Here is an 11,764-nt window from a genome sequence, read left to right as displayed (position 1 = left end):
TTATAATTATCAACTGTGAATTCACAGACATTTTGATATTCTCTCCTTGTCTTGCCCTTTCTTCTTTCACTATTTCCTTCCATTCCAGTGTTTTGTTTTCACTCCATTCCCCTGATCCCCTCCCTTCTTGTGCTTCCCTTTCTCCCTTCTCCCTTCTTATTCCTCTTTCGTTCTTCTTTAGGGTCTTTTTAAGCTACTCCTGCTCTCCATCCATAGTGTTGCTTCCCTCCCCACCAGTCCTTTTGTTACCCTCCTACTACTCTATTGGGGTCAAATCAGTTCTCCCGAATGGATCTGATTATTCTTCCCTCTTTAAGTTAATTTCAGTGCACTTAAGTATTAAGTATTTCCTCTCTTCAACCTCTTTACCCTTCCAGTGTATTGGACTTCTCCCCTGTTCTACCATTTTTCTTAATATTATCTCCTTTTCCCCCCTCTAGTTTTTTTATATATTTATACATATACATACATACATACATACATATATATATATATATATATATATATATATATATATAATATCTTGACATTTCATCCTATAGTCTGTCACTGTTCTCTTTAAGTGAACTTCTTGTTACCCTGTTGATAATAACAATTTTTAATATCTACCAATATTTTCCTTTCTTCTAGAGATACAAATTGATTGAACTTATTGGGTCCCTTAAGGAAATGATCCCCCCCCCCAGCTCTCTTAATTACCTTATGGAGATTCTCTTTACTTCTGTGTTTGGGCAGCAAACTCTCTGTTTAAGTCCAGTTGTTTCCTTTATGAAGCTTGAAAGTGTTCAATTTTATTGAATGACAATTCTTTCCCCTGCCAAAATATAGTCAGTTTTGCTGGATAGTTGATTCGTTGTTGTAGACCCAGCTCTTTTGCTTTACAGAATATTGTATTTCATGACTTCCAGTCTTATATAATTTCCAGTAGGATGATTTCCAAACTTTTCCTTTTGTCATGATGTCCCTGTAAACCAATAATTCTTCATCTTTGATACTATTAACTTGGTTTTCTTCTTTCCTTCAACCAATAATTCTTAAATTGTCTCTTCGAGATCTGTTTTGTAGATCTGTGGTTGTATCAATGAGGTATTTCATATTCTCCTCAAATTTTTATTTTTTTTAAATTTTGTTTTATATATTCTTGCTGCCTTGTGAAGTCATTTGCTTCTAGTTGTTGAATTCTATTTTTTAAAGACTGAATTTCATCCCTGGATTTTTGGTCTTCTTTCTCCGTCTGGTCTGATTTTCTTTGTATATCATCTTTTGCCTTTGCTTCATTTTTGAGCTAGCCATTTCTTAGCTTTTAGGACTTTATTTTCTTGTTTTAGTTCATGCATTTCCTTTTTCAAATTGTCTTCAGCCTCTCTTGATTGTTTTGAGTTCCTGAAGTTCTTGAGTTAATTGAATTTTGAGATCTTCCAAATCCTGTGTCCAATTCACTGATGCTTCCTCCTCTTCTTCTATTTCATTTGCTCTATTTTCCCTTCCTGGAAACAAGCTGACAATTGTAATTTTTTTCTCTTTTTCTGTTGTTTACTCATAGTTTTTCCTTCTTTGTTCTGCTCGTTTAAGCAGATGCATTTAATGAGTTTTGATGAAAGATTTTCCCCCAGCTGGCAAAGGAGATTTGTAGTTATGTTCTCTTCAACCTATGGGGGTGGGGTGTTAGAGTTTCCCTGCCCTCTGAATATTTCTTGTATGTCCAATTGATTGGATTATGCCTAGATTAGTCTGTATTGCTTAATGTGTCCTGAGGCTAAAACCTTGAGAGAAGGAAAAAAAGTGGGTGGACAAGATAGAGTGCTTTTACTGAGCTGTCTAGCAGTAGGGTCCCCCTGCTCTGTCCTGCTTTTTTTTGTTAGACCTGCTTTTCTTTCCTCTCAAAGCCCTTTGTTCTCTATCTCAGTGTGGTAAGGCTATAGGTCTGAAGTTTGGTTCCATCTAAGCCACCATCTTCAGAGCATTTTTGCTGTGTTTCTCCTCTATCCACCTCCCTAGTACCTGGGTTCAGCTCCCCAAGTCTGGCTCCATCAAGGTCCTCTCTCTGGGCCATTGCACCCATCTGCCAAGAGATTTCAGGAGCAACTGGATACTCCTCACAGCCCATGGGGGAGGGGTCCTGGGATTCCCCTTCTATACCCTCAGATCCAACAGATCAAGAATTCAAGCCTTTTTCTTGGTTTACCTCTTGGGCTGTCCACCAACTGAAACCCCCTGCTCTGTCCTGTTGTTAGATTTGGTCCTCTTTCTTCTCTAAGCACTTTGTTTTCTATCTTGATGTGGAACGAGTGAAGAGGTTTTAAGATTTCCTCTGTCTAAGCTACTATCTTCCCAGAATTCCTCCCATTTTTTATATAATTAGTGCTTGCCATGTCCGCTGTATCTTGGCTCCTCATTTTTTTTTATTTTTGTAACATCTATAGTTTAATATAAACTATTTTGATTTAATTACAGTGATTTGATACAATCTATTATAGAAATAGAAGAAGCTGATAATATATAAGAAAGTTTTATTTTTTAAAACAAAAGAATACCTACATCCTAGATCTGAAGAACCAAGGAATACAGGATAAACATGAAGACATATATTAATATTAACCAGATTTTTCTCCTCTCTCTTCTCAGATGAACATTTGACAACAACTGAGGAAAGGGTGCAGCATTATCTACTTGTGAAGCAGTAATTATCATAAGCTGTCCCTAAAGGAAGGCAGTAGTGCAGCATTCTCCTCCTTTGTAAAAAGGACATGTCGTCACCCCTGGACTGAATCAAGAATTAGAGCTTACTCTAATCATCTGTTTCTGAACTGATGCTCTTAGGTTTGTGGCATAGTTCAAGTAGGTACCATGACCTTCAGTGATGGTTATTCAGAGGTGTAGAGGTCAAACTCAGGACCCAACCCCGTTTGTTATGAAGCACTGTCTGAGGCCAGTTGCCAGAAGCAATACTTCCAGTGTGTCCCAAGAGTCAGGCAGTTTTTGACATGGGCAGAAGCAAAAGAGATACTTCAGAGAACTGATGTTGACACAATTGTGGATCACCTTAATGCTGCTTTTGCCAGAAGTGGAGACAACCATGAGGTAGAATTTCTTATTCTGCAGTTTTGTGGTAGCAACTCTTATGTATTTCCTGTTTTTGAAGGAAGCCAATGTCCCATGACATATGTCTAGGAAAACCACAGGAAAACATCATGATGAGAAGTTAATCTTGACTCTCTTATGATGGATAAGTCTTGAGTACGGGTGGCCCCAACTGTTTTCATTTTTGCCCAGNAATGGATCTGATTATTCTTCCCTCTTTAAGTTAATTTCAGTGCACTTAAGTATTAAGTATTTCCTCTCTTCAACCTCTTTACCCTTCCAGTGTATTGGACTTCTCCCCTGTTCTACCATTTTTCTTAATATTATCTCCTTTTCCCCCCTCTAGTTTTTTTATATATTTATACATATACATACATACATACATACATATATATATATATATACATATATATATATATATATTATATCTTGACATTTCATCCTATAGTCTGTCACTGTTCTCTTTAAGTGAACTTCTTGTTACCCTGTTGATAATAACAATTTTTAATATCTACCAATATTTTCCTTTCTTCTAGAGATACAAATTGATTGAACTTATTGGGTCCCTTAAGGAAATGATCCCCCCCCCCCAGCTCTCTTAATTACCTTATGGAGATTCTCTTTACTTCTGTGTTTGGGCAGCAAACTCTCTGTTTAAGTCCAGTTGTTTCCTTTATGAAGCTTGAAAGTGTTCAATTTTATTGAATGACAATTCTTTCCCCTGCCAAAATATAGTCAGTTTTGCTGGATAGTTGATTCGTTGTTGTAGACCCAGCTCTTTTGCTTTACAGAATATTGTATTTCATGACTTCCAGTCTTATATAATTTCCAGTAGGATGATTTCCAAACTTTTCCTTTTGTCATGATGTCCCTGTAAACCAATAATTCTTCATCTTTGATACTATTAACTTGGTTTTCTTCTTTCCTTCAACCAATAATTCTTAAATTGTCTCTTCGAGATCTGTTTTGTAGATCTGTGGTTGTATCAATGAGGTATTTCATATTCTCCTCAAATTTTTATTTTTTTTAAATTTTGTTTTATATATTCTTGCTGCCTTGTGAAGTCATTTGCTTCTAGTTGTTGAATTCTATTTTTTAAAGACTGAATTTCATCCCTGGATTTTTGGTCTTCTTTCTCCGTCTGGTCTGATTTTCTTTGTATATCATCTTTTGCCTTTGCTTCATTTTTGAGCTAGCCATTTCTTAGCTTTTAGGACTTTATTTTCTTGTTTTAGTTCATGCATTTCCTTTTTCAAATTGTCTTCAGCCTCTCTTGATTGTTTTGAGTTCCTGAAGTTCTTGAGTTAATTGAATTTTGAGATCTTCCAAATCCTGTGTCCAATTCACTGATGCTTCCTCCTCTTCTTCTATTTCATTTGCTCTATTTTCCCTTCCTGGAAACAAGCTGACAATTGTAATTTTTTTCTCTTTTTCTGTTGTTTACTCATAGTTTTTCCTTCTTTGTTCTGCTCGTTTAAGCAGATGCATTTAATGAGCTTTGATGAAAGATTTTCCCCCAGCTGGCAAAGGAGATTTGTAGTTATGTTCTCTTCAACCTATGGGGGTGGGGTGTTAGAGTTTCCCTGCCCTCTGAATATTTCTTGTATGTCCAATTGATTGGATTATGCCTAGATTAGTCTGTATTGCTTAATGTGTCCTGAGGCTAAAACCTTGAGAGAAGGAAAAAAAGTGGGTGGACAAGATAGAGTGTTTTTACTGAGCTGTCTAGCAGTAGGGTCCCCCTGCTCTGTCCTGCTTTTTTTTGTTAGACCTGCTTTTCTTTCCTCTCAAAGCCCTTTGTTCTCTATCTCAGTGTGGTAAGGCTATAGGTCTGAAGTTTGGTTCCATCTAAGCCACCATCTTCAGAGCATTTTTGTTGTGTTTCTCCTCTATCCACCTCCCTAGTACCTGGGTTCAGCTCCCCAAGTCTGGCTCCATCAAGGTCCTCTCTCTGGGCCATTGCACCCATCTGCCAAGAGATTTCAGGAGCAACTGGATACTCCTCACAGCCCATGGGGGAGGGGTCCTGGGATTCCCCTTCTATACCCTCAGATCCAACAGATCAAGAATTCAAGCCTTTTTCTTGGTTTACCTCTTGGGCTGTCCACCAACTGAAACCCCCTGCTCTGTCCTGTTGTTAGATTTGGTCCTCTTTCTTCTCTAAGCACTTTGTTTTCTATCTTGATGTGGAACGAGTGAAGAGGTTTTAAGATTTCCTCTGTCTAAGCTACTATCTTCCCAGAATTCCTCCCATTTTTTATATAATTAGTGCTTGCCATGTCCGCTGTATCTTGGCTCCTCAATTTTTTTTTATTTTTGTAACATCTATAGTTTAATATAAACTATTTTGATTTAATTACAGTGATTTGATACAATCTATTATAGAAATAGAAGAAGCTGATAATATATAAGAAAGTTTTATTTTTTAAAACAAAAGAATACCTACATCCTAGATCTGAAGAACCAAGGAATACAGGATAAACATGAAGACATATATTAATATTAACCAGATTTTTCTCCTCTCTCTTCTCAGATGAACATTTGACAACAACTGAGGAAAGGGTGCAGCATTATCTACTTGTGAAGCAGTAATTATCATAAGCTGTCCCTAAAGGAAGGCAGTAGTGCAGCATTCTCCTCCTTTGTAAAAAGGACATGTAGTCACCCCTGGACTGAATCAAGAATTAGAGCTTACTCTAATCATCTGTTTCTGAACTGATGCTCTTAGGTTTGTGGCATAGTTCAAGTAGGTACCATGACCTTCAGTGATGGTTATTCAGAGGTGTAGAGGTCAAACTCAGGACCCAACCCCGTTTGTTATGAAGCACTGTCTGAGGCCAGTTGCCAGAAGCAATACTTCCAGTGTGTCCCAAGAGTCAGGCAGTTTTTGACATGGGTAGAAGCAAAAGAGATACTTCAGAGAACTGATGTTGACACAATTGTGGATCACCTTAATGCTGCTTTTGCCAGAAGTGGAGACAACCATGAGGTAGAATTTCTTATTCTGCAGTTTTGTGGTAGCAACTCTTATGTATTTCCTGTTTTTGAAGGAAGCCAATGTCCCATGACATATGTCTAGGAAAACCATAGGAAAACATCATGATGAGAAGTTAATCTTGACTCTCTTATGATGGATAAGTCTTGAGTACGGGTGGCCCCAACTGTTTTCATTTTTGCCCAGAAAACTGCATAATGTGGGTCAAAACTCAATGCCAATAATCATACCAGTGCCATATTTTGGAGAAGTCATCTTGATATCTTGAAAGTGCTCACCTTCACATAGCTCCTTGTTCCCATGCATGACTGCTGTCTCACTGCTATTTCCATTTGGAAATTGACTTAGAAGTTTCAGCAAATTAGCATAGTGATTTCAACTTGTTTAAATCATCCCATATCCAGTCAAAATAGGCATCTTTTTCCCCACAGGGGCAGTCCCCTGTTCCAATGGCTGGTGTATAGGCTGGTACAATATAGAGTTTGTTTTTACTTTCATAGTCACAGTAGGATTCTCCAGTCATAGACACAGCTCTTGTGAAGGAAGGTGGCAGAGAAGAGAACTCATGTTTTTGAGTCTGTATCACTATTAGCAGGCACTGAATCACCTTTCTCTTAGTCCTTATTATTAATACATATTTTCAAATACACTTTTTTTAACATTCTCACTGGTGATAGCCTGTAACTTCAATGAAAATATATTGTCTTATTTAGAAGGTGTTTGTAAGACTTAATTATCTCTTCTTCATCCTCTGCATCAGATGCTGGTTCCTTTACCACAATAAATTTCATGTCAGTATTTTTGCTGATATTTTAAATGAGAACTGAAAAATGAGATAACCTAGGCACCACTGAAACAAGGTTTCTTCTTGCCTTTAAAAATATTATTAAATGGGGACTTCCAGATTAAGATGGCTGAAGAGTAGTTGCAGAAATTTTACACTCCCCACCACCAACCTGTATGATACCTCAAAAGAACAAAAAGGCCAAGTTCAGATGAGCAAAGGGACTCCACAATAGGGCACAGCATTAAAGATATGTGGGATTTGGGAATTTCCACGCTATAAGTGGGTAAATTAGATCCCACCAAAATGTGAGCTGATTAACCCTTGCCCACGCCAATTATGGAGTAGGATTCACAGCCAGCATGCTAGAAATAAAGCTCTGTGGGGCAACCTCTAAGTTCTTGGCAGTGGATCAAAGGCACCCCTAAGAGCAGCTAGACCTAAAACCCCAGGAGGCTGAAGAGTGAGCACCTTGGGCCTAGAGAGTGGAGTGGGGCTGGGGCAGCACACAGCAGAAACCATGCAGACTCAAAAAGTAGCCTCTGGCAAAAACCATTCCTTAGCTCCATACACAGAGAGCCTGCCCTCTTCACCCAGACTTCTGATGGAACCAAAAACCAGCAGAGTAATGACTAGCAATGCTCAAGAAATAACAACCAGCAAAAGAAACATGAGAATAACACTAATTCTAGATAATTTTGACATAGAAAAAAATCCAAACCACAGAAGAGACAGCAGAGGAGGACAAACAGGTAATCACATTCAAACCCTCCCAAAAAATGAATATTGGTCACAAGCTCTTGAAGAGTTCCAATCTGATATCATAAGAAAGGTGGAAGAGAATTGACAAGAAAAGTGAAAAATAGTTCAAAAAGAAAATAACAGTATGAAAGGTGGCATTTTGCAACTGGAAATTGAGGTTCAGAAATCAAATGAAATGATAAGCAAATTGACGAACAGAAATGACCAGCTGGAAGCCATGAAGAGCCAGATAGAAGGAAAACCAAAGATTATAGCTGCAAATCATTCTTTAAAGGCTAGAATTGGGCAAGTAGAAGCCAATGATCTCACAAGACTGAAAGAATTAATAAAACAAAGTCTTAAAAATGCCAGAATAGAAACATGAAATATATTCATGAGAAGATGACAGATCAAGAAAACATGTCTAGAAGAGACAACTTGAGAATTATTGGTCTTTTGGGAAAATCAGAGACAAATAGAAATCTAGGAATTGTACTACAAGAAATTATCCAAGTAAACTGCTCTGATGCCCTTGAACAAGAGGGCAAAAATAGACATTGAAAGAACCCATAGAATACCCTCTACGCTAAAACCACAAAAGACAGCCTATAGGAATGTAATAGCCAAATTCAAAAGCTTCCAAGTTAAGGAGAACAAATATTACAAAAAGCTAGAAAGAGACAATTCAGATTCCAAAGAACACTAATTAAGATTACATAGGACCTGGCAACCTCCAAACTTCAAGACTGCAAGGCTTCGCATAGGATATTCATAAAGGCAAGATAATTGGGTCTACAACTAAACCAAGGATCACCTACCCCCCAAAAATTGACTATATACTTCTAGGGGAAAGTATGGGCATTCAACAACACAGAAGATATCCAAGTTCTTGTAAAGAAAAGACCAGAACTAAATGAAAATTTTGATATCCTTCCACAAAAAAAAAAAAAAAAAAAAAAAACAAAATAAAACAAGAGAAACATGAAAAGCTAAATAAGAAAGAGAGGGGAAAGAAAAAATGTTTTAAAGGTCCTTCTATAAGGGATTCAATAAGATCAATTTACTTATATTACTTTATGGAAAAATGTTATTTGTAACTCTCAAAAATTGTATTCACTCTTATAGTAATTAGAAGAACTCTACATAGGGAGAGGTTGGGGTACTAAGTGTTCTAAGATGATATGCAAAAAAAAAGAAAAAGAAAAGGGGTGGGCACATAGAAGATGACACCAAGACAAACTTAAAGGAATAAGAAAAATAGGGTAATCTATACCACACAAAGAGGAGTATAGGAAAGGGAGGGGAAGAATGCTATTGTAAGAAAGAGGGGAAGAGAGTGTAAATAGGTAATTCTTAAACCTTACTCTCAGAGGAATCAGGTTTGAGGTGGAAGAAGAGATAGCTCCATTGAGGTAACAAATTCTATATTAAATTACAGGGGAAATGAGAAGGGAAAAACCAAGGGAATGGAGTGGGACAGGGAATATATAAAGGGAGGGAAAGAGAGGGAGGAGGGAATCTAATTGACCCTAATATAATAAGAGAGGAACAAAAATGGAGGGAGTGGAAAGGGGAAAAATAAGGGTGGGATTTAGGGGGACTGATTAAAAGCAAACCACTGATTTAAAAGGAAATAGCAAAAGAAAAAGCAGAAAAAGGAGAGGTCTTTAAAATGTCTAGGAAAGTACAGATGACAATCATAACTATGAATGCAAATGGGATGAACTCTCCCAAAAAATGGAAGCTAATAGCAGAATGGATTAGAAATCAAAAGCCTACCATATGTTGTCTACAAGAAAAACACATGAGGCAGGTAAACAAAAACAGGGTGAAAGTGAAAGGATGGAACAAAATCTATTGGGCTTCAATTAATAAAAAGAAGGCAGGAGTAGAGATCTTGATAACTGACAAAGCCAAAATAAAAATAGATATTATAAAAGGAGATAGGGAAGTTATTACAACCTAGTAAATGGCAGTATAGAAAATGAGGAAATAAGAGTACCCAACATGCAGGCACCAAATGGTATAGCATCCAAATTTCTAAAGGAGAAATTGGCAGAAATCAAGGAAGAAATAGTAAAACTTTACTAGTAAGAGACCTAAATCTTCCTCTATCAGATCTAAATAAATCAAAACAAAAAATAAATAAGCAAAAGATAAGAGAGGTGAATGAAATGCTGGAAAAATTAGAGTTAATAGATATATGGAGAAAAAATAAATAGGGATATAAAGGAATACACCTTATTTTCACTTGCACATGTTACATTCACAAATATTGACCATGTTCTAGGACACAGAAACTTGGCAAACAAAAGCAAAAGAGCAGAAATAATAAATGTAACCTGTTCAGATCATAATGCAATAAAAGAATAATTAGAAAGGCCATATAGAAAGGCAAGTCAAAAATTAATTGAAAATTAAATACAATGATTCTCCAAAATCAGTTACTTAAAGAAAAAATCATAGAAACAATTAATAATTTCTTTGAAGAGAATGAAAATAATGAACATCCTACCAAATTCTGTGGAATGCATTCAAAGCAGTACTCAGGGGAAAATTTATATCCTTGAGTGTGTATATTAAAAAATCTGGGAAGTCAGAGGTCAATGAATTGTTTTTTTTTAAATTTAAACATTTATTAATATTCATTTTTAACATGGTTACATGATTCATGCTCCTACTTTCCCCTTCACCCCCACACTCCCCCCACCCATGGCCAATGCACATTTCCACTGGTTTTGTCATGTGTCCTTGATCAAGACCTATTTCCAAATTGTTGGTTGTTGCATTGGTGTGGTAGTTTCGAGTCCACATCCTCAATCATTTCCACTCCGACCCATGCGTTCAAGCAGTTGTTTTTCTTATATGTTTCCTCTCCTGCAGTCCTTCCTCTGAATGTGGGTAGCGTTCTTTACCATAAATCCCTCAAAATTGTCCTGGGTCATTGTATTGCTGCTGGTACAGAAGCCCATTACATTCGATTTTACCATAGTATATCAGTCTCTGTGTATAATGTTCTTCTGGCTCTGCTCCTTTCGCTCTGCATCAGTTCCTGGAAATCTTTCCAGGTCACCTGGAATTCCCAGGACAGCTCTGAGGGATTTATGGTAATACGAATATTAATAAATGATTAAAAAATTAAAAAAAAGTAGTGTCAGCTGTATTACTGCCTTGCAGGGAACTGCTGTGCATGTGTATTGAATTTTCTTCACTTCCTCCCTCTCTCTCCTTCCCTCACTTTCATTTTTTTTAAATTTTGGTTACACAACAGGAAGAGTTCTACTGTTTTCTTGGATTTGGAGGTACCTGTGATTTCTGAGTGTAGGATCACCCTCTACTAGTGCAGATTTACAGTGCTTCTGCAACTAATAGTCTTTGAAAATTGACTGAGACATTGAGAGGTTAAGTGATTTCAAAGTCAAATAAGTAAAAACTGAAATTTTGTTATGCAGACTCCAAAGTAAATTTAGTCTTCTATTCACTCTTCTATGCTACTCCCGTAAATTTCAGTATAAACATTATCTTTGTATACAAATTATTATGCTACTTGATTGTAAGCTCCGTAAGGGAAAAGGCTATGTGTCATTTAAATTTTGTTTTACTTTTAACACCTGAAATACACTGCAGAGTGGATATTGATGAAATATTTCTTGAAAAAGTGAATGCATTTTAAATATATGAAATCACTTTCTACCTTGATAATTCTATAAACTGTAAAGCATGGCTTATAATAACAAATTATTAGATAGTTCATGTTCACTGTTAATTTCAGGTCAACCTCTTTCCTTGCCCAGACAACTTCCCTTTTCTGCCTTCCTTGACTTTTTTTTAAACATTTATTAATATTCATTTTTAACATGGTTACATGATTCATGCTCCACCTTTCCCCTTCAACCCCACCTCCTGCACCCCCCCCCACCCATGGCCGATGCGCATTTCCACTAGTTTTGTCATGTGTCCTTGATCAAGACCAATTTCCAAATTGTTGGTAGTTGCATTGGTGTGGTAGTTTCGAGTCCACACCCTCAATCACGTCCACCCCGACCCATGCGTTCAAGCAGTTGTTTTTCTTATATGTTTCCTCTCCTGCAGTCCTTCCTCTGAATGTGGGTAGCTTCTTTACCATAGATCCCTCAGAATTGTCCTGGGTCATTGTATTGCTG

General features: G+C 37.0%; 1 pseudogene; it reads right to left on the bottom strand.

The window, feature by feature from the left end:
* Positions 1 to 2,854: 2,854 nt before the first annotated feature.
* Positions 2,855 to 11,764, bottom strand: part of LOC123251157 — a 55,943-nt pseudogene continuing 47,033 nt past the window's right edge.

The sequence above is a fragment of the Gracilinanus agilis genome, chromosome 1 (genome assembly GCF_016433145.1).
Source record: "Gracilinanus agilis isolate LMUSP501 chromosome 1, AgileGrace, whole genome shotgun sequence".
Classification (NCBI taxonomy): domain Eukaryota; kingdom Metazoa; phylum Chordata; class Mammalia; order Didelphimorphia; family Didelphidae; genus Gracilinanus; species Gracilinanus agilis.
This window is presented reverse-complemented; position numbering and strand designations above follow the sequence as displayed.